Raw genomic sequence first — 19,769 nt, 5'->3', positions numbered from 1 at the left:
GTTTTATTTTTGGGTTTAACTATTAGGCATGCAAGACTTGCCGTACAATAAAACGTATTAATGTTGATTTTTTTTCGAATTGCTCCAGGTATATAATACACATATTTTTGTTTTCTAACTATTTAATACGCATATCTAATACCTACCAACGAAATTAAATACATAAACATGTATGTATATATTCAATTATTATTATTTTGAACTGTTACATTTTTTGTTTCCTAATTATCTGAACTGGGTATCATATACTCGGGTATATATTTATTTTTTGAACTGTTACCTCTTTTGTTTCCTAATTTATTTTTTGAACTGTTACAACAAGTACTTACTAACGAAAGTATGTACGTATGCAGGTATGTATATACACAATAATTTATTTCTTGATTAACTATATTTTATTTTTGTTTCCTAACTAGCCAATGCGGTTATACAATACCTACTGACGAACATATTGTAACACCCGGTTAACGTATATAACCGACTATATAGAAAAAGTGTAGAAAAATATTGTACATACCCGGTCGATGTATATACCCGGTTATGTGAAAAAATGTAGGACAATATTATACATCAAATAATATACTTCAAGTGGAAATACCCAAGGTGTATGCACACTTGTATTCCGGCTGTGCGAAAAAAGCTTGAAAAATATTCTACACAACTAGTTAACGTGTGTACCTAAAGTAAAATGTGGCTATGTATATCCTGACTACGTGACAGTATGGGTATCTAATATATACCCAACATATTTCAAGTACAAAAACATACCTAAGATATTTTGGGTTATGTATGTATATACATAGTGATTTATTTAAGGTATTAGATACTAGGTGAAAAATAAAGGAGACCACATAAAAAAATACGACCTCCATTATACACAAAAAAAAATACCCAGCTACGTGATGTATGACACATGCATGGGCTTAATTTGGGTGGGTATTAAGTGTCCATATCTAGCAATAATTAGCAATAATTCTTTTCTAATAAAAATCTAATGCATTTGTGAATTAGTGCTAATACTAATTACGCGTGCACACATCTTGGAGGCAAGGTGCCCAGGAACCTTTGTGTCCCATATGGGCGTCCTATTGGGCTAAACCCATTGCCGTGTGCCTGTTTTCTTTTCCTTTTTTCATTCTTTTCCTTTTCTATTTTTCTAGCAGTTTCTTTGTGTATTTTTCCTCATGGTTTCAGCCTTTTTTTTTTGACTTAGCTTATTTTATTTCGGTTTTCCTATTAAGTTTTTCTATGATTTTTATATTGAGAAAGTTATCATAATAACACATGATGAACTTTTTTTTACAGTATGTGATAACTATTTTTTAAATAGATATCTATATTTTTTAAGTGACAAACATATTTTAAATAAAAAACACTTTGAAAATAATTGATTAACAATCGTTCAATATGACACTAACAATAATAAATATGTGGTTAAGCATTTTTTCCATTAGTTTTTTTCAAATATGTGACGGACATTTATGAATACATGATGGTACTTTTTTTAATGTGAGGTGACCATTTTTATAAAATTCACGATGAACCTTCATATGCATTGAACATTTTAGTTTTCTGGAATTTAAATATTTTAAACTTTTTTATCTGCAAATAACTAAATTGGAAAAAATGAGGTTTTTTTAGGGATGGAAAAACATCGGCTTAACCCGGGATATGGTCCAAACCCACTTAGCTCTCACAGTGGACATTATTTGGGATTTCATCCAGCCCAACATAACGTGTTAGAGCGTGAAATAGGACGGGCTCTCTCAAAGGACCTCCTATTTTATGCACTGCGTTTTTCTCAAAAAGAAATTACTGGATTGTAAGTCAAACCACTTCCCCAAATGCACAAGGCATTTCTTAGCGAGTGGGCCCACTTCGGGTTCATCAAGCAAGTGCTACGGAGCGAATTTTCTTTCGCTTCGTTTACTTTCCTATGGTGTTAAGTTAGTTTTTCTTCAGAAAAACATCTTGGTGGACCTTTTGAAAGATCAAAAAAATGATACAAGGTTTAAAAAATATTTTGGAATTTGAAATATGATCATTAAAAATCACAAAAATGCTGATGAATTGGGAAAATGTTGCATGAAATATAAAGAACGTTCACAAATTCTAACAATATTTTTATGAAATTTCAAAAACATACATGAATTAAAAGAATTTGGTGATAAAAAAATCACGGATTCAAAAACATTTGTTGATTTAAAAAATGTTCCTGAATTATACCTACGCCCATGATTATTTTAGTGAATTTTAAAATATAGTCTTTAGTTAGAATAATCTAATGTATTTTTCACGAATGTTCATGACTTCAATTTTTGTATGAATTTGAAAACTATTAATGAAATTGTTAAAGATGTTTGTGATTTTTTTAAATATCTTGTGGTACAAAAAATGTCCAGAAATTTCAAAGAGGTAGGGGGGGATGTAGAAAGAAATATTAAAAGAAAATAAACCTAAAAAGTAGTAGAAAATGAAAAGGAAAATGGAAGTGAAAAGGAAAGGAAAAATGAAAAAAAATGAAAAATAAAAGATGAAATCTGAAAATTGCAAAAAGAACCAAAACTGAATAAAAACTTAAAACAGACAAAACCAGAGCAGGAAAACAACTACTGGAACCATATACCAGAAGATTTTTTTAGGGGGGGCCAGAAGAATGAAAGCGATTGAAAACAACTTAAAAATGATCAATGGGTCTCGGCCCATGGTGTACTCTAGGATTCTCCCTCTCTCAAGTATGGTTTGGCGGTAATAAGAAATGCAAAGGACCAAAGGGCCATGCTCATATCCGTAAATTTTGAGAAGGCATATGTTTAGTTTGAGCCCCATATAACCATCTTAAAAAATTTAGCATTGTCAAAAGTAAGGGCATGATGAAAATATTTGAAAAACTCTATTTGTTGGATTGTAGCGGTTTCCATTTGTTCCAAGGAAAAAAAGAGCAACAATTAACAAACTAGGCTTGCGAAATTACATTGGTAGGGGCTTAACAGAAGGGGATACCAAAAATTATGGCCACCAGTTAGTATTGGGGTTCCATTTCCATTGGGAGAAGAAAAGATCCATCATATTTTCGTGGAATTGGAGAGATGGTAAGTTGGGTTCGGAAGTAAGAGAGAAGGAAACACAAGAATAGGAGACAATATAGGAAGAAGAAATGAAAGCACCGTTTTACTTTTATCTTTCCTATTTTTGTTCTATGGTAGACATAGAAATTATTAAAGCTATTTTTTCTCATTGAATCACAGAAAATGGGTAGACTACCATTTTTTGGCGATTTTGAGGGCCCTCATCTCACCTGGGCATTGATAAAAAAGGCATAGGCATTCACGAATGGGTCGGGGCTACGGACAATGCTTTACTTTGGCTAGCTGGCATGAGGAGAAGATCAGCTGCCTCCTGGGCCATTAGATATCGAACAAGACATACATTCGATCTGGCCACGTCGACCGATATGTGTGACCCGCCGTTTTGGAATATAGGCCATGTTGCGCTTGTCAGCTGCAACATGGGTCATGCTACGCTCACCGCCCCGTGTCGTGTCAGCTCATCCTACCGCAAGGTGGACGTTTGCGACATGGACGACGTTGCAACTTGCCAGTTCTCGCGCTCACTAGGCAACATGGATAACATTGCATCTGCAACATGGACGATGTTGCATCCGCCAAATGTTTGATTTTGCGACAAAGGGATGCGTCAATGAAGGTCGGTGCTACCCCTTTAGGTTGTAGTGGCAATGATGCTGCAATATAGGGGTCCCAGCACCATCACTCCATCTAGCAGTTGTGGCTGCCGGTATTTGGACAACGATGACTATGGGACCCCACCCTCTCTATATCTATTAAGACATGGTAGCTAATGAGGGATTGCCAAACAGGCGGATGTTGTGGCTGGGATGCGGTAGATGATGGTCGGTGTTGGCCCTCCTAGTTTGCATCGGCAGGGATCTGTAGGTCGCCATGGGAGCCATCTCTGAAGCATGACAATCGAGAGAAGGGAGAGGGCGAAAGATGTGTGGACGAGCACTTCATTGAAGAAATAATGTTGGGGGGAGGTGATGGGTTGGCTGGGCTTACACGGCCATGTGTCGTGCAGAGGAGGTGGTCGACGCAGTGTCTCTTTTCAGCCGGTTAAGGCTGAGTGAAAGATCGAGGATGTCGCCTAGAGGGGGGGTGAATAGGTGCTTTAAAATAATTACGGTTTAGGCTTGAACAAATGCGGAATAAACCTAGCGGTTAATTTGTCAAGCACAAAACCTACAACAACTAGGCTCACCTATGTGCACCAACAACTTATGCTAAGCAAGATAAGCAACTATGCGATAGCAAGATATATGACAAAGAACAATATGGCTATCACAAAGTAAAGTGCATAAGTAAAGGGGCTCGGGTAAGAGATAACCAAGGCACGCGGAGACGACGATGTATCCCGAAGTTCACACCCTTGCGGATGCTAATCTCCGTTTGGAGCGGTGTGGAAGCACAATGCTCCCCAAGAAGCCACTAGGGCCACCGTAATCTCCTCGCGCCCTCGCACAATGCAAGATGCCGTGATTCCACTAAGGGACCCTTGAGGGCGGTCACCGAACCCGTACAAATGGCGACCCTTGGGGGCGGTCACCGAACCCGTACACTTTGGCAACCCTTGGGGGCGGTCACCGGTACCCGTCAAATTGCTCGGGGCAATCTCCACAACCTAATTGGAGACCCTGACGCTTGCCCGGGGCTTTACACCATAATGATTGAGCTCCGAACACCACCAACTGTCTAGGGCACCAAGGCACCCAAGAGGAACAAGCTCCAGGGTGCCCAAACACCCAAGAGTAATAAGCTTCTCAAACTTCACTTCCACGTATCACCGTGGAGAACTCAAACCGATGCACCAAATGCAATGGCAAGGGCACACGGAGTGCCCAAGTCCTTCTCTCCCAAATTCCACCAAAGCAACTAATGTTAGGGAGGAAAATGAGAGGAAGAACGAAAGAAGAACACTAAGAACTCCAATATCTAGATCCAAGGGGTTCCCCTCACTTAGAGGAGAAAGTGATTGGTGGAAACGTGGATCTAGATCTCCTCTCTCTTTTCCCTCAAGAACTAGCAAGAATCCATGGAGGGATTGAGAGTTAGCAAGCTCGAAGAAGGTCAACAATGGGGGAAGAACACGAGCTCAAAGGATTAGGTTCAATGGGGAAGAAGACCCCCTTTTATAGGTGGGGGAAAATCCAACCGTTATGCTCATAACCCGCATAGAGCGGTACTACCGCTCGTCCTCACGGTACTACCGCTAGGGATCGCGGTACTACTGCTTGCGGTACAAAAAAAATACTTCCGTACCTACCTCCGCAGGACTTGGGACGAGTTTTTTGGTCCGGAGCGGTACTACCGCTGTAGGAGCCGCCGCGGTAGTACCGCTCTGGAGCGGTAGTAAAAAATTACATCCGCTCCAATTCGCGGTAGTACCGCTGCAGCCTTTTCAGAACACCAAAACTGCCACGACTTTTGCAAACGGACTCCGAATTCGATGAAACCAAGTTTGTTGGAAAGCTAGCGACAAGGGCTAACACAATCTTGAAAGAAATATCAATAAGAAGCAAATTAGAAAAGGCCCATAAGAAAATGGTGAGAACCCTTCCTCGGATAAGACCGGTAAAACCTCCAACACCAAAAACATCATAGTAGACGCATGCGAACTCCGTTTTCGATGAACTCAAGCTTGTCATCAAGATGACCATAAGCTCTAAGACTCACAAAGAGAACCAAACAATAACCAAGAAACATGATGCAAGAATGCAATGGTTTGAGCTCTCTACTAACGATACGATCAAGCTACCAACTTGAGAGCCCCCCTTGATAGTACGGCAAACTATCCTATAACCCGGTCTCCCAACTACCACCATGAGACCGGTAAAATAGAAAACCTATCAAGGGAAAACCTTTGCCTTGCACATGGTCCACTTGAGCTAGATGATGACGATCTTGAATCCCTCAAGTTGGACCACCTTTCTTGATTGCGTTGGCTCGATGAAGACTAGATGATTGCTTCCCCATAGTCCACTATGGGTGAGCCACTCTTCGGCACATCTTCACAAGTCCATTGACACCACAATGGATGGCAAGATTCAAGCACTTGATCTCTTCGTGATGCTCCACTTCAACTTGCACATGGCAATCTTGATGACGATCACCACTTGATGCCATCCTTTCCATGGGTTGTATGATATCTTCCTCTTGACGCAAGCCCATGGACACGTACCTAACCCCACAAAGAACTCTCACATAGACCATGGGTTAGTACACAAAGTGCAATGGACAATGCTTACCATACCATGGGATCACTTGATCCCTCTCGGTACATCTTCTACGCTTTGTGAGTTGATCAACTTGATTCACTCTTGACTTAGTCTTGATCAACCTTGAATCTTTCCAACTCTCTTCATTTGGATGATGTCTTGAAGGTAAACATGAATGATCACACAATCTTCTTCTTCAAGACATGCTTGCAATAAGCTCAACACTCACATGACCAATCTTTGGATAATTCCTTAATAGCACCTTGGTCAACTCATAAACTCCTTGAAACCAACACATGGACTTCAAGAAAAGCCTATGGACAAATCCTTAAAATATAACTCAAGACAACCATTAGTCCATAGAGATTGTCATCAATTACCAAAACCAAACATGGGGGCACCGCATGTTCTTTCAATCTCTCCCATTTTGGTAATTGATGACAATCACTTTCAAGAGAGTTTATATAAGGAATTATGCATCACAATGCAATGCAACAACCAATGATGCATGAGAATGAGATGCAAATGCTTAGGAACAAAACCAAAGCAAGGAGAAAACTTTGAAACCTTCTCCACAGAACTCTCTGAAACTTCTCCCCCATTGGCATCGATTGCCAAAATGGGCGAAAAGCTTAGAAGGCCAATATAAATTGTGGTCCTCCATAGATTGTGTATTTCTCAACAAGAAAGAGGAATGCAATACACAAGTTTGACGGTAAATACTAGGAGGAAAAAAAACTATATTTAGGCCCAAAGTTCACAAAAGAAAGATATGCCACAAAGACATAAGAAAGAGAGAAATGAGCAATCAAGCAATCAAAAGATACCAATTGAAGCAAGCAATCAACGAATATCAATTGAGCCAACTAGACCAATGATCCTACATGCCACATGAATGAATAAATGATATGAGCGAAGGAGTGTTCTAAAGAAACTGGAGAAGCTCCCCATGATTTGTGCACACATAAGAATTTTTGTATTTGAATACAAAGTGCACAAAAAGGATCATAGCTCCCCCAAAATCAATAGAAACTTACATCCAGTGTAAGTGAGCCTATAGGAAACAAAGCCTAGCGCTTGCAACAAGCACATGGTTGAGCAACATGTAAAAGAGGCAAATTAAGAATAGGCTCAACCAAAATGATGTGTGTGAGTCATGGCGAAGCACTTGAGAAGACTAAAATTAGGATGAGCATTAAGCATCAACATAGTCTTGAAAGAATGAGGCACACGGTGCAAGGCCTATCATTCCCACACACAACTGGCAAAAGGGTTCACAAGCTTACTAATAAGCAAAAGAGAACCTATTCTTGTGACAACCCGTGGTGAAGATAGACGAGGGGAGGCTCATCAAGACGAATACCAATTAAGATGGCAAAAACCTCGTAAAGATAAGCAAGAGGAAAATAACCTTCACCACACAAGAGTGCATCAAGATGCAACGATAGAGGACACACACTCAAGGCACAAGCTTTCATGGAGCCACCAAAGAAATAACATAAGAAAGAAAAGGTGGACGTGAAAGAAAGGATATCAACTAGAGATGTAATTTCTCTCAAGTGTATAAGGTTCTATGTTGACGAAATCATGATGATATATATATATATATATATCTACAACGAAGGATGTACACCCGAAATAGTTACAACACGAAGGAACAAGATATCCACAAGGAAGTCATAAATATACCAATAATATATTTGCTTGAAAGCATAGCACTTGGCTAGATATGGTCTTATTGTATATAAATGAATTCCACACACACATCCATCAAGGGCATCACAACTAGCAACAGAGATCATCGTTGGGATGCTTTGAGAAAGGAAACAAGTATCACAAGATATGAAATGAATATCATGCCAAGATACAACCTACACAAGGTTGAATGCAAGAGGGGAAAGCATGAATAGATACTTGTTACCGAGATATCATTGGAAGGATGTAGTAGATACCAATTGAAGGTAGATAGTAGTTCATTGATCATCCTAGCTTGACTCCAATATGCACATGGTGACAACACCTTCCTTGTGAGTGAGTCGAGCATCCAATGCATCTCCAAATGTTCCTAGAAGAACAACACAAACTAAACGGTACCTAAACTCATTGGGACCAAATAGTTAGAAACACCAATACATAGGACAAACTCCACATAAATATGTGCATATAGATATGAAAATGAATTTCATGCACATCTCATCCAAATTGAGACTAGGTGGAGTTTCCCCTATATATTGAGTTAAAGAAAGAAAGCATGCCAAATGAAATACATGAAGTAAACATGCATGCTCAAGACTTTCAAAACCCGAAACCAAAAACAAAGAAATGCCAAGTGAAAAGGATACCAAATGGAGAAATCATCACTTGGAAGATATCATTAAAGATACATCAAGGAATGAGATATCCATTGATACACACTAAACTAAAGATGTCAAACTCCCAAAGAGAGGATGGTTCCAAACAAACCAGGCTCTCAACAAAGTTTCCTGATGGCACAAAGTACCAAAAAGAAATGGCTTGCCTTCCACCAAAACACACTTGATAAGGATCACGAGAAGAGTGTTCTAAAGAAAATAGGATAGCTCCCCCACGAGTTGTGCATTATATAGGATTTGCATTTGAATACAAAATGCACAAGGTGGGATCACCACTTTCACTATATCTAGAAAACACTAGACAAGAACAAGAAATAAACAAGATCCACAAGTGGTAGGGAAGACAACGGGAGTTGACACAAACCTTGGCAAGAGAAAAAGGCAAATAAACAAAAGCCAATGTAAAGATGATCAAAAAATTCTACCACACATAAATGACTACCAATTGTCAAAAGACAAGAAGTAGATGGAAAGGATATCCAACATCATCTTCACACCTCACACAAGCAAATTGCAACTTGTAGAGCTAACATGCCACCTAGGAACAAGATAATCTACAATATCAACACTAGGTGACAACATCTCAAATGTACACATTTTCTAGGCTAGTAATATACATAGCATATTACTCCCCCATAATGTGATACCAATGAAGAAAACTTAACAAGAGGCAATAAGAGGATCCAACACGAGATAATCAATGGAATATTTTAGAATTTGAATTTCTCATGAGAGATATACCACCTAGCGACTAGATAATCTTGAAATATCAATACTAGATGGTATTACTCATGTGCACACATTTATAGGATTGTGAGGTGCACAGAGCACACCACTCCCCCATAATGGATATTCCATTAATCTCTCACAAGAGCCAACTGAGAAATAAACAAGATGCACTAAGGCTCAATGAACGACACACAAGTACATGATGTGCAAACCAACATACACAAAGGCAATTTGAAGACACATCATATACAAACACATGCAAGGAACAAAACCAAAACATGCAAAGGGGCAAGTAACTTTCAATATAAACAATTTAAGTACAAGTTACCGCAAGGAGGCACGTTGGATATAAGATAGAAACTTGACAACCCAATTGACTTGGCTTGAGACAACAAGAAAGATGAAGTCCCCTTAATTCTTCTACCGCTTTGAGTACCAACAAACTTGGCAAACACATTGCCAACCTTATCCTTCCCAAGAGAATAGATTGTTGGGGAACGTAGCAGAAATTCAAAATTTTCCTACGTGTCACCAAGATCTATCTATGGAGAAACCAGCAACGAGGGGAAGGAGAGTGCATCTACATACCCTTGTAGATCGCTAAGCGGAAGCGTTCAAGAGAACGGGGTTGAAGGAGTCGTACTCGTCGTGATTCAAATCACCGGAGATCTTAGTGCCGAACGGACAGCACCTCCGCGTTCAACACACGTACAGCCCGGTGACGTCTCCCACGCCTTGATCCAGCAAGGAGAGAGGGAGAGGTTGAGGAAGACTCCATCCAACAAGAGCACAACGGCGTGGTGGTGGTGGAGGAGCGTGGCAATCCAGCAGGGCTTCGCCAAGCACCACGGGAGAGGAGGAGTAGGGAGAGAGGTAGGGCTGCACCAAGAGGGAGAAGTTCTCATGTGTTTAGCAGCCCCAAACCTCAACTATATATAGGGGGAAGGGGGGGATGCGCCCCCTTTAGGGTTTCCCACCCCAAGGGGTGCGGCCAAGGGGGGAGGAGTGCCTCCCAAGTCAAGTGGAGGCCTCCTCCTTTAGGGTTTCCCCCTTCCCATGCGCATGGGCCTTGGGGGGCTGGTTCCCTTGGCCCATAAAGGCTAGGGCGCCCCCTTACAGCCCGTGCTACTGTATTGGACGTGGTGGAACAATTTCCGGACCTCCGGACCCCTCCGGAATCCTCCGAAACCTTCTGGAAGCTTCCCGGTACAATACCGAAAAACCCCGAACTTTTTCCGGAACCCGAACAACAACTTTCCATATATAAATCTTTACCTCCGGACCATTCCGGAACTCCTCGTGACGTCCGGGATCTCATCCGGGACTCCGAACAACATTCGGTAACCACATACAAGCTTCCTTTATAACCCTAGCGTCATTGAACCTTAAGTGTGTAGACCCTACGGGTTCGGGAGACATGTAGACATGACCGAGACGTTCTCCGGTCAATAACCAATAGCGGGATCTGGATACCCATGTTGGCTCCCACATGTTCCACGATGATCTCATCGGATGAACCACCATGTCAAGGACTCAATCGATCCCGTATACAATTCCCTTTGTCTAACGGTATTGTACTTGCCCGAGATTCGATCATCGGTATACCGATACCTTGTTCAATCTCGTTACCGGCAAGTCTCTTTACTCGTTCCGTAACACATCATCCCGTGATCAACCCCTTGGTCACATTGTGCACATTATGATGATGTCCTACCGAGTGGGCCCAGAGATACCTCTCCGTTTACACGGAGTGACAAATCCCAGTCTCGATTCGTGCCAACCCAACAGATACTTTCGGAGATACCTGTAATGCACCTTTATAGCCACCCAGTTACGTTGTGACGTTTGGTACACCCAAAGTATTCCTACGGTATCCGGGAGTTGCACAATCTCATGGTCTAAGGAAAAGATACTTGACATTAGAAAAGCTTTAGCATACGAACTACACGATCTTTGTGCTAGGCTTAGGATTGGGTCTTGTCCATCACATCATTCTCCTAATGATGTGATCCCGTTATCAACGACATCCAATGTCCATAGCCAGGAAACCATGACTATCTGTTGATCACAACGAGCTAGTCAACTAGAGGCTCACTAGGGACATATTGTGGTCTATGTATTCACACGTGTATTATGATTTCCGGATAATACAGTTATAGCATGAATAAAAGACTATTATCATGAACAAAGAAATATAATAATAACACTTTTATTATTGCCTCTAGGGCATATTTCCAACAGTCTCCCACTTGCACTAGAGTCAATAATCTAGTTCACATCACCATGTGATTAACACTGACAGGTCACATCACCATGTGACCAACATCCAAAGAGTTTACTAGTGGCATTAAACTAGTTCACATCATCATGTGATTAAGACTCAATGAGTTCTGGGGTTTGATCATGTTCTGCTTGTGAGAGAGGTTTTAGTCAACGGGTCTGAACCTTTCAGATCCGTGTGTGCTTTACAAATCTTTATGTCATCTCCTAGATGCAGCTACCACGCTCTATTTGGAGCTATTCCAAATAACTGTTCTACTTGGAGCTATTCTAAATTGTTGCTCCATTATATGTATCCGGTATCTCTACTCAGAGCTATCCGGATAGGTGCTAAGCTTGCATCATCATAACTCTTTACGTCGAACTCTGTATCACCTCCATAACCGAGAAAATTCCTTAGTCCACTAGTTACTAAGGATAACTTTGACCGCTGTACTATGATCCATTCTTGGATCACTCTTGTACCCCTTGACTGACTCATGGCAAGGCACACTTCAGGTGCGGTACACAGCATAGCATACTGTAGAGCCTATGTCTTAAGCATAGGGGATGACCTTCGTCCTTTCTCTCTATTCTGCCGTGGTCGAGCTTTAAGTCTTAACTTCATACCTTACAACTCAGGCAAGAACTCCTTCTTTGACTGATCCATCTTGAACACCTTCAAGATCATGTCAAGGTATGTGCTCATTTGAAAGTACCATTAAGCATTTTGATCCATCCTCATAGATCTTGATGCTCAATGTTCAAGTAGCTTAATCCAGGTTTTCCCTTAAAAAACACTTCTCAAACAACCCTATATGCTTTCTAGAAATTCAACATCATTTCTGATCATCAATATGTCAACAACATATACTCATCAGAAATTCTATAGTGCTCCCACTCACTTCTTTGGAAATACAAGTTTCTCATGAACTTTGTATAAACCCAAAATCTTTGATCATTTCATCAAAGCGCACATTCCAACTCCGAGATGCTTTACTCCAGTCCTTAGAAGGATTGCTGGAGCTAGCATACCTTTTAGCATCCTTAGGATCAAAAAAAACTTTCTGATTGTATCACATACAACCTTTCCTTACGAAAGTTGGTAAGGAAACTCGTTTTGACATCCATCTGCTATATTTCATAAATGCAGCTAATGCTAACATGAATCCGACGGACTTAAGCATCGCTACGGATGAGAGAATCTCATCGTAGTCAACTCCTTGAACTTGTGAAAAACTCTTTGCCACAAGTCGAGCTTCATAGACGGTGACATCACCGTCCACGTCCGTCTTCTTCTTAAAGATCCATTTATCTCAATGGCTTGCCGATCATCGGGCAAGTCCACCAAAGTCCATGCTTTGTTCTGATACATGGATCCTATCTCGGATTTCATGGCTTCTAACCATTTGTCGGAATTTGGGCCCACCATCGCTTCTCCATAGCTCGTAGGTTCATTGTTGTCTAGCAACATGATCTTCAAGACAGGATCACCGTACCACTCCGAAGTAGTACGCGTCCTTGTCGTCCTACGAGGTTCGGTACTGACTTGATCTGAAACTTCATGATCACTATCATAAGCTTCCACTTCAATTGGTGTAGGTGCCACAGGAACAACTTCCTGTGCCCTGATACACACTGGTTGAAGTGATGGTTCAATAACCTCATCAAGTCTCCACCATCCTCCCACTCAACTTTTCGAGACAAACTTTTCCTCGAGAAAGGACCCGGTACAAGAAACAATCCTTATTGCTTTCGGATCTGAATTAGGAGGTATACCCAACTGTTTTGGGTGTCCTATGAAGATGCATTTTATCCGCTTTGGGTTCGAGCTTATCAACCTGAAACTTTTTCACATAAGCGTCGCAGCCCCAAACCTTTAAGAAATGACATCATAGGTTTCTCTAAACCATAGTTCTCACGGTGTCATCTCAACGGAATTACGTGGTACCCTATTAAAGTGAGTGTGGTTGTCTCTAATGCCTAACCCATGAACGATAGTGGTAGTTCGATAAGAGACATCAAGGTACGCACCATATCCAATAGGGTGCTACTATGATGTTCGGACACACCATCACACTATGGTGTTCCAGGCGGTATTAATTGTGAAACAATTTCCACAATGTCTTAATTGTGTGCCAAAACTCGTAACTCAGATACTCATCTCTATGATCATATCATAGACATTTTATCCTCTTGTCACAATGATCTTCAACTTCACTCTGAAATTACTTGAACCATTCAATAATTCAGACTTGTGTTTCATCAAGTAAATATTCTCAACATCTACTCGAATCAACTGTGAAGTAAGAACATAACGATATTCACTGCATGCCTCAGCACTCATTGGACTGCACACATCAAAATGTGTTACTTCCAACAAGTTGCTATCTTGTTCCATCTTACTGAAAACGAGGCTTTTCAGTCATCTTGCCCATGTGGTATGATTTGCATATCTCAAGTGATTCAAAATCAAGTGAGTCCAAACGATCCATCTACATGGAGTTTCTTCATGCGTATACACCAATAGACATGGTTCGCATGTCTCAAACTTTTCAAAAACGAGTGAGTCCAAAGATCCATTAACATGGAGCTTCTTCATGCGTTTTATACCAATATGACTTACATGGCAGTGCCACAAGTAAGTGGTACTATCATTACTATCTTATATCTTTTGGCATGAAAATGTGTATCACTACGATCGAGATTCAATAAACCATTCATTTAGGTGCAAGACCATTGGAGGTATTATTCAAATAAACAGAGTAACCATTTTCTCCTTAAATGAATAACCGTATTGCGATAGACATAATCCAATCATGTCTATGCTCAACGCAAACACCAATCTCGGTGGTAGAGGGAGCGTGCGATGCTTGATCACATCAACCTTGGAAACACTTCCAACACATATCGTCAGCTCACCTTTAGCTAGTCTCCTTTTATTTCGTAGCTTTTATTTCGAGTTACTAACACTTAGCAACCGAACCGGTATCCAATACCCTGGTGCTACTAGGAGTACTAGTAAAGTACACATTAACATAATGTATATCCAATATACTTCTATTGACCTTGCCAGCCTTCTCATCTACCAAGTATCTAGGGTAATTCTGCTCCAGTGGTTGTTCCCCTTATTACAGAAGCACTTAGTCTCGGGTTTGGGTTCAACCTTTGGGTTTCTTCACTAGAGCAGCAGCTGATTTGCTGTTTCATGAAGTATCCCTTCTTGCCCTTGCCCTTCTTGAAACTAGTGGTTTCACCAACCATCAACAATTGATGCTCCTTCTTGATTTCTACTTTCGCGGTGTCAAACATCGTGAATACCTCAAGGATCATCATATCTATCCCTGATTTGTTATAGTTCATCACAAAGCTCTAGCAGCTTGGTGGCAATGACTTTGAAGAAACATCACTATATCATCTGGAAGATCAACTCCCACTCGATTCAAGTGATTTTTCCACTCAAACAATCTGAGCACAAGCTCAACGATTGAGCTTTTCTCCCTTAGTTTGCAGGTTAAGAAAATCGTCGGAGGTCTTATACCTCTTGACGTGGGCACGAGCCTGAAATCCCAATTTTAGCCCTCGAAACATCTCATATGTTCCGCGACGTTTCGAAAACGTCTTTGGTGCCTCTACTTAAACCATTTAACTGAACTATCACGTAGTTATCAAAACGTGTATGTCCGATGTTCGCAACATCCACAGACGACGTTTGGGGTTCAGCACACTGAGCGGTGCATTAAGGACATAAGCTTTCTACTGTCCGCATAATCGCTACTTTCAACTTTCAACTATATTTTCTCTAGGAACATATCTAAACAGTGGAACTAAAGCGCGAGCCTACGACATAATTTGCAAAGATCTTTTGACTATGTTCAGGATAATTAAGTTCATCTTATGAACTCCCACTTAGATAGACATCCCTCTGGTCATCTAAGTGATCACATGATCCGAGTCAACTAGGTCGTGTCCGATCATCACGTGAGACGGACTAGTCATCATCGGTGAACATCTTCATGTTGATCGTATCTACCATACGACTCATGCTCGACCTTTCGGTCTCCGTGTTCCGAGGCCATGTCTGCACATGCTAGGCTCGTTAAGTTAACCCTAAGTGTTTTCGCTGTGTAAAACTGTCTTACACCCGTTGTATGTGAACGTAAGAATCCATCACACCCGATCATCACGTGGTGCTTAGAAGCGACGAACTGTAGCAACGGTGCACAGTTAGGGGAGAACACTTCTTGAAATTTTGTAAGGGATCATCTTATTTACTACCGTCGTCCTAAGTAAACAAGATGCATAATCATAATAAACATCACATGCAATTATATAGTTGTGACATGATATGGCCAATATCATATAGCTCCATTGATCTCCATCTTCGGGGCTCCATGATCATCTTGTCACCGGCATGACACCATGATCTCCATCATCATGATCTCCATCATCGTGTCTTCATGAAGTTGTCTCTCCAACTATTACTTCTACTACTATGGCTACCGGTTAGCAATAAAGTAAAGTAATTGCATGGCGTTGTTCAATGACACTCAGGTCATACAATAAATAAAGACAACTCCTATGGCTCCTGCCGGTTGTCATACTCATCGACATGCAAGTCGTGAATCCTATTACAAGAACATGATCAATCTCATACATCACATTCTTCTTGGCCATATCACATCACAAAGCATACCCTGCAAAAACAAGTTAGACGTCCTCTAATTGTTGTTTGCATGTTTTACGTGGCTGCTATGGGTTTCTAGCAAGAACGTTTCTTACCTACGCAAAACCACAGCGTGATATGCCAATTGCTATTTACCCTTCATAAGGACCCTTTTCATCGAATCTGTTCCGACTAAAGTGGGAGAGACTGGCACCCGCTAGCCACCTTATGCACCAAGTGCATGTCAGTCGGTGGAACCTGTCTCATGTAAGAGTACGTGTAAGGTCGGTCCAGGCCGCTTCATCCCACAATACCGTCGAAACAAGATTGGACTAGTAACGGTAAGCATATTGAACAAAATCAACGCCCACAACTACTTTGTGTTCTACTCGTGCAAAGAATCTACGCAATAGACCTAGCTCATGATGCCACTGTTGGGGAACGTAGCAGAAATTCAAAATTTTCCTACGTGTCACCAAGATCTATCTATGGAGAAACCAGCAACGAGGGGAAGGAGAGTGCATCTACATACCCTTGTAGATCGCTAAGCGGAAGCGTTCAAGAGAACGGGGTTGAAGGAGTCGTACTCGTCGTGATTCAAATCACCGGAGATCTTAGTGCCGAACGGACGGCACCTCCGCGTTCAACACACGTACAGCCCGGTGACGTCTCCCACGCCTTGATCCAGCAAGGAGAGAGGGAGAGGTTGAGGAAGACTCCATCCAACAAGAGCACAACGGCGTGGTGGTGGTGGAGGAGCGTGGCAATCCAGCAGGGCTTCGCCAAGCACCACGGGAGAGGAGGAGTAGGGAGAGAGGTAGGGCTGCACCAAGAGGGAGAAGTTCTCATGTGTTTAGCAGCCCCAAACCTCAACTATATATAGGGGGAAGGGGGGGCTGCGCCCCCTTTAGGGTTTCCCACCCCAAGGGGTGCGGCCAAGGGGGGAGGAGTGCCTCCCAAGTCAAGTGGAGGCCTCCCCCTTTAGGGTTTCCCCCTTCCCATGCGCATGGGCCTTGGGGGGCTGGTTCCCTTGGCCCATAAAGGCTAGGGCGCCCCCTTACAGCCCATGCTACTGTATTGGACGTGGTGGAACAATTTCCGGACCTCCGGACCCCTCCGGAATCCTCCGGAACCTTCTGGAAGCTTCCCGATACAATACCGAAAAAACCCGAACTTTTTCCGGAACCCGAACAACAACTTTCCATATATAAATCTTTACCTCCGGACCATTCCGGAACTCCTCGTGACGTCCGGGATCTCATCCGGGACTCCGAACAACATTCGGTAACCACATACAAGCTTCCTTTATAACCCTAGCGTCATCGAACCTTAAGTGTGTAGGCCCTACGGGTTCGGGAGACATGTAGACATGACCGAGACGTTCTCCGGTCAATAACCAACAGCAGGATCTGGATACCCATGTTGGCTCCCACATGTTCCACGATGATCTCATCGGATGAACCACGATGTCAAGGACTCAATCGATCCCGTATACAATTCCCTTTGTCTAACGGTATTGTACTTGCCCGAGATTCGATCGTCGGTATACCGATACCTTGTTCAATCTCGTTACCGGCAAGTCTCTTTACTCGTTCCATAACACATCATCCCGTGATCAACCCCTTGGTCACATTGTGCACATTATGATGATGTCCTACCGAGTGGGCCCAGAGATACCTCTCCGTTTACACGGAGTGACAAATCCCAGTCTCGATTCGTGCCAACCCAACAGATACTTTCGGAGATACCTGTAATGCACCTTTATAGCCACCCAGTTACGTTGTGACGTTTGGTACACCCAAAGCATTCCTACGGTATCCGGGAGTTGCACAATCTCATGGTCTAAGGAAAAGATACTTGACATTAGAAAAGCTTTAGCATATGAACTACACGATCTTTGTGCTAGGCTTAGGATTGGGTCTTGTCCATCACATCATTCTCCTAATGATGTGATCCCGTTATCAACGACATCCAATGTCCATAGCCAGGAAACCATGACTATCTGTTGATCACAACGAGCTAGTCAACTAGAGGCTCACTAGGGACATATTGTGGTCTATGTATTCACACGTGTATTATGATTTCTGGATAATACAGTTATAGCATGAATAAAAGACTATTATCATGAACAAAGAAATATAATAATAACACTTTTATTATTGCCTCTAGGGCATATTTCCAACATAGATATCATCAATAATAATTGGGTTGGATAAGTTACCACTAGTGCATGAAGAAGCAACGTGACCTTTCTCACGACATAAGTAGCAACGTCTACTCTTCACTTTCTTCTCACTTGATTTTTCCACAAGAGAAGCATTAGCTTGAGTCTTCTTGGGAAGTGGCCTTTCTTCAAATTGAGGTTGAGCATGATATTGAACTTGTGCCCTCTTCCCATGTTGCTTAACACTAATGGCCTTCTTCTTTAATGGGCAAGATCTAACATGATGCCCTTCCACTTTGCACTTGAAGCAAACAATCTTGGCCGAATTCTTGACTTGTTCTTGGCCCTTCTTTTTGTTCATCTTGGACTTCTTCTTCTTATTGGAGTTGAATCCAAGTCCACCTTTGTCATTGGGGGATTTTTGCACACTCAAGATATTGTTGAGTGTGGATTTCCCTTCATGACACTTTTCCAAGTCTTTCTTCAAAGAAGTGACTTGGGCCTTGAGCTCTTTGATTTCCTCTACATGGTTAGTCTCAACACAAGTACTAGAGGAAGTATAAGCTTCGTCGTTAGAGCAACAAGGCAAGGAAAGCAATTCATCACAAGATGTACCAACATTGTGAGTAGATGAATTACAACGACTAGCACATGGCAATATACTATTTTGACTAGAAGTAGTGCTAGTATCCACATGAGGCTCACTAGATGTTACCTTAGCAATCATGGCCTCATGAGCTATCTTTAGCACACTATGGGATACTAGAAGATCATCGTGAGAGCTTGAGAGCTTTTCATGACTTTCTTCCAATTTCCCATAATTGCTAGATAGCACCTCAAGTTGAGCCCGTAGCTCAACATTCTCCTTCAAAATGGATGCTTCACAAGTAATAGAATTAGTAGCACAAGCATCATCATTAACAACAAGAAGAGAAGGCAACTTGGCAAGCTCTTTTAAATAAGAAGCTTCAAGTTGCACATGAGACTCGGTGAGTTTGATGAGCTCACCCTTGATGACCCTTGAGCCATTTTCGAGGTGCTCAAGATCCTCAAGGAGTCTAGCATGAGAAACTTCAAGCTTAGCATTATTAGTTTTGAAATCGTTGGCCACCTCAAAATCTTTATCATGAGATTCCCTCACTCTAGATAATTCTAGAGCAAAAGTCTCCTCAAGAGATTCAGAGGTGGTTTGTTCATGTTCAAGAGCTTGAGATAGCTCTGCGATCTCATTTGCGTAATCACGCCCATGAGCTTCCATTTTCTCAATGGTGACCTCATGCTCCTCGAGAT

This window comes from Triticum dicoccoides, chromosome 4B (genome assembly GCF_002162155.2).
Source record: "Triticum dicoccoides isolate Atlit2015 ecotype Zavitan chromosome 4B, WEW_v2.0, whole genome shotgun sequence".
Taxonomy (NCBI): domain Eukaryota; kingdom Viridiplantae; phylum Streptophyta; class Magnoliopsida; order Poales; family Poaceae; genus Triticum; species Triticum dicoccoides.
The sequence above is the reverse complement of the archived record's forward strand: the minus strand, read 5'-3'. Positions refer to the sequence as shown.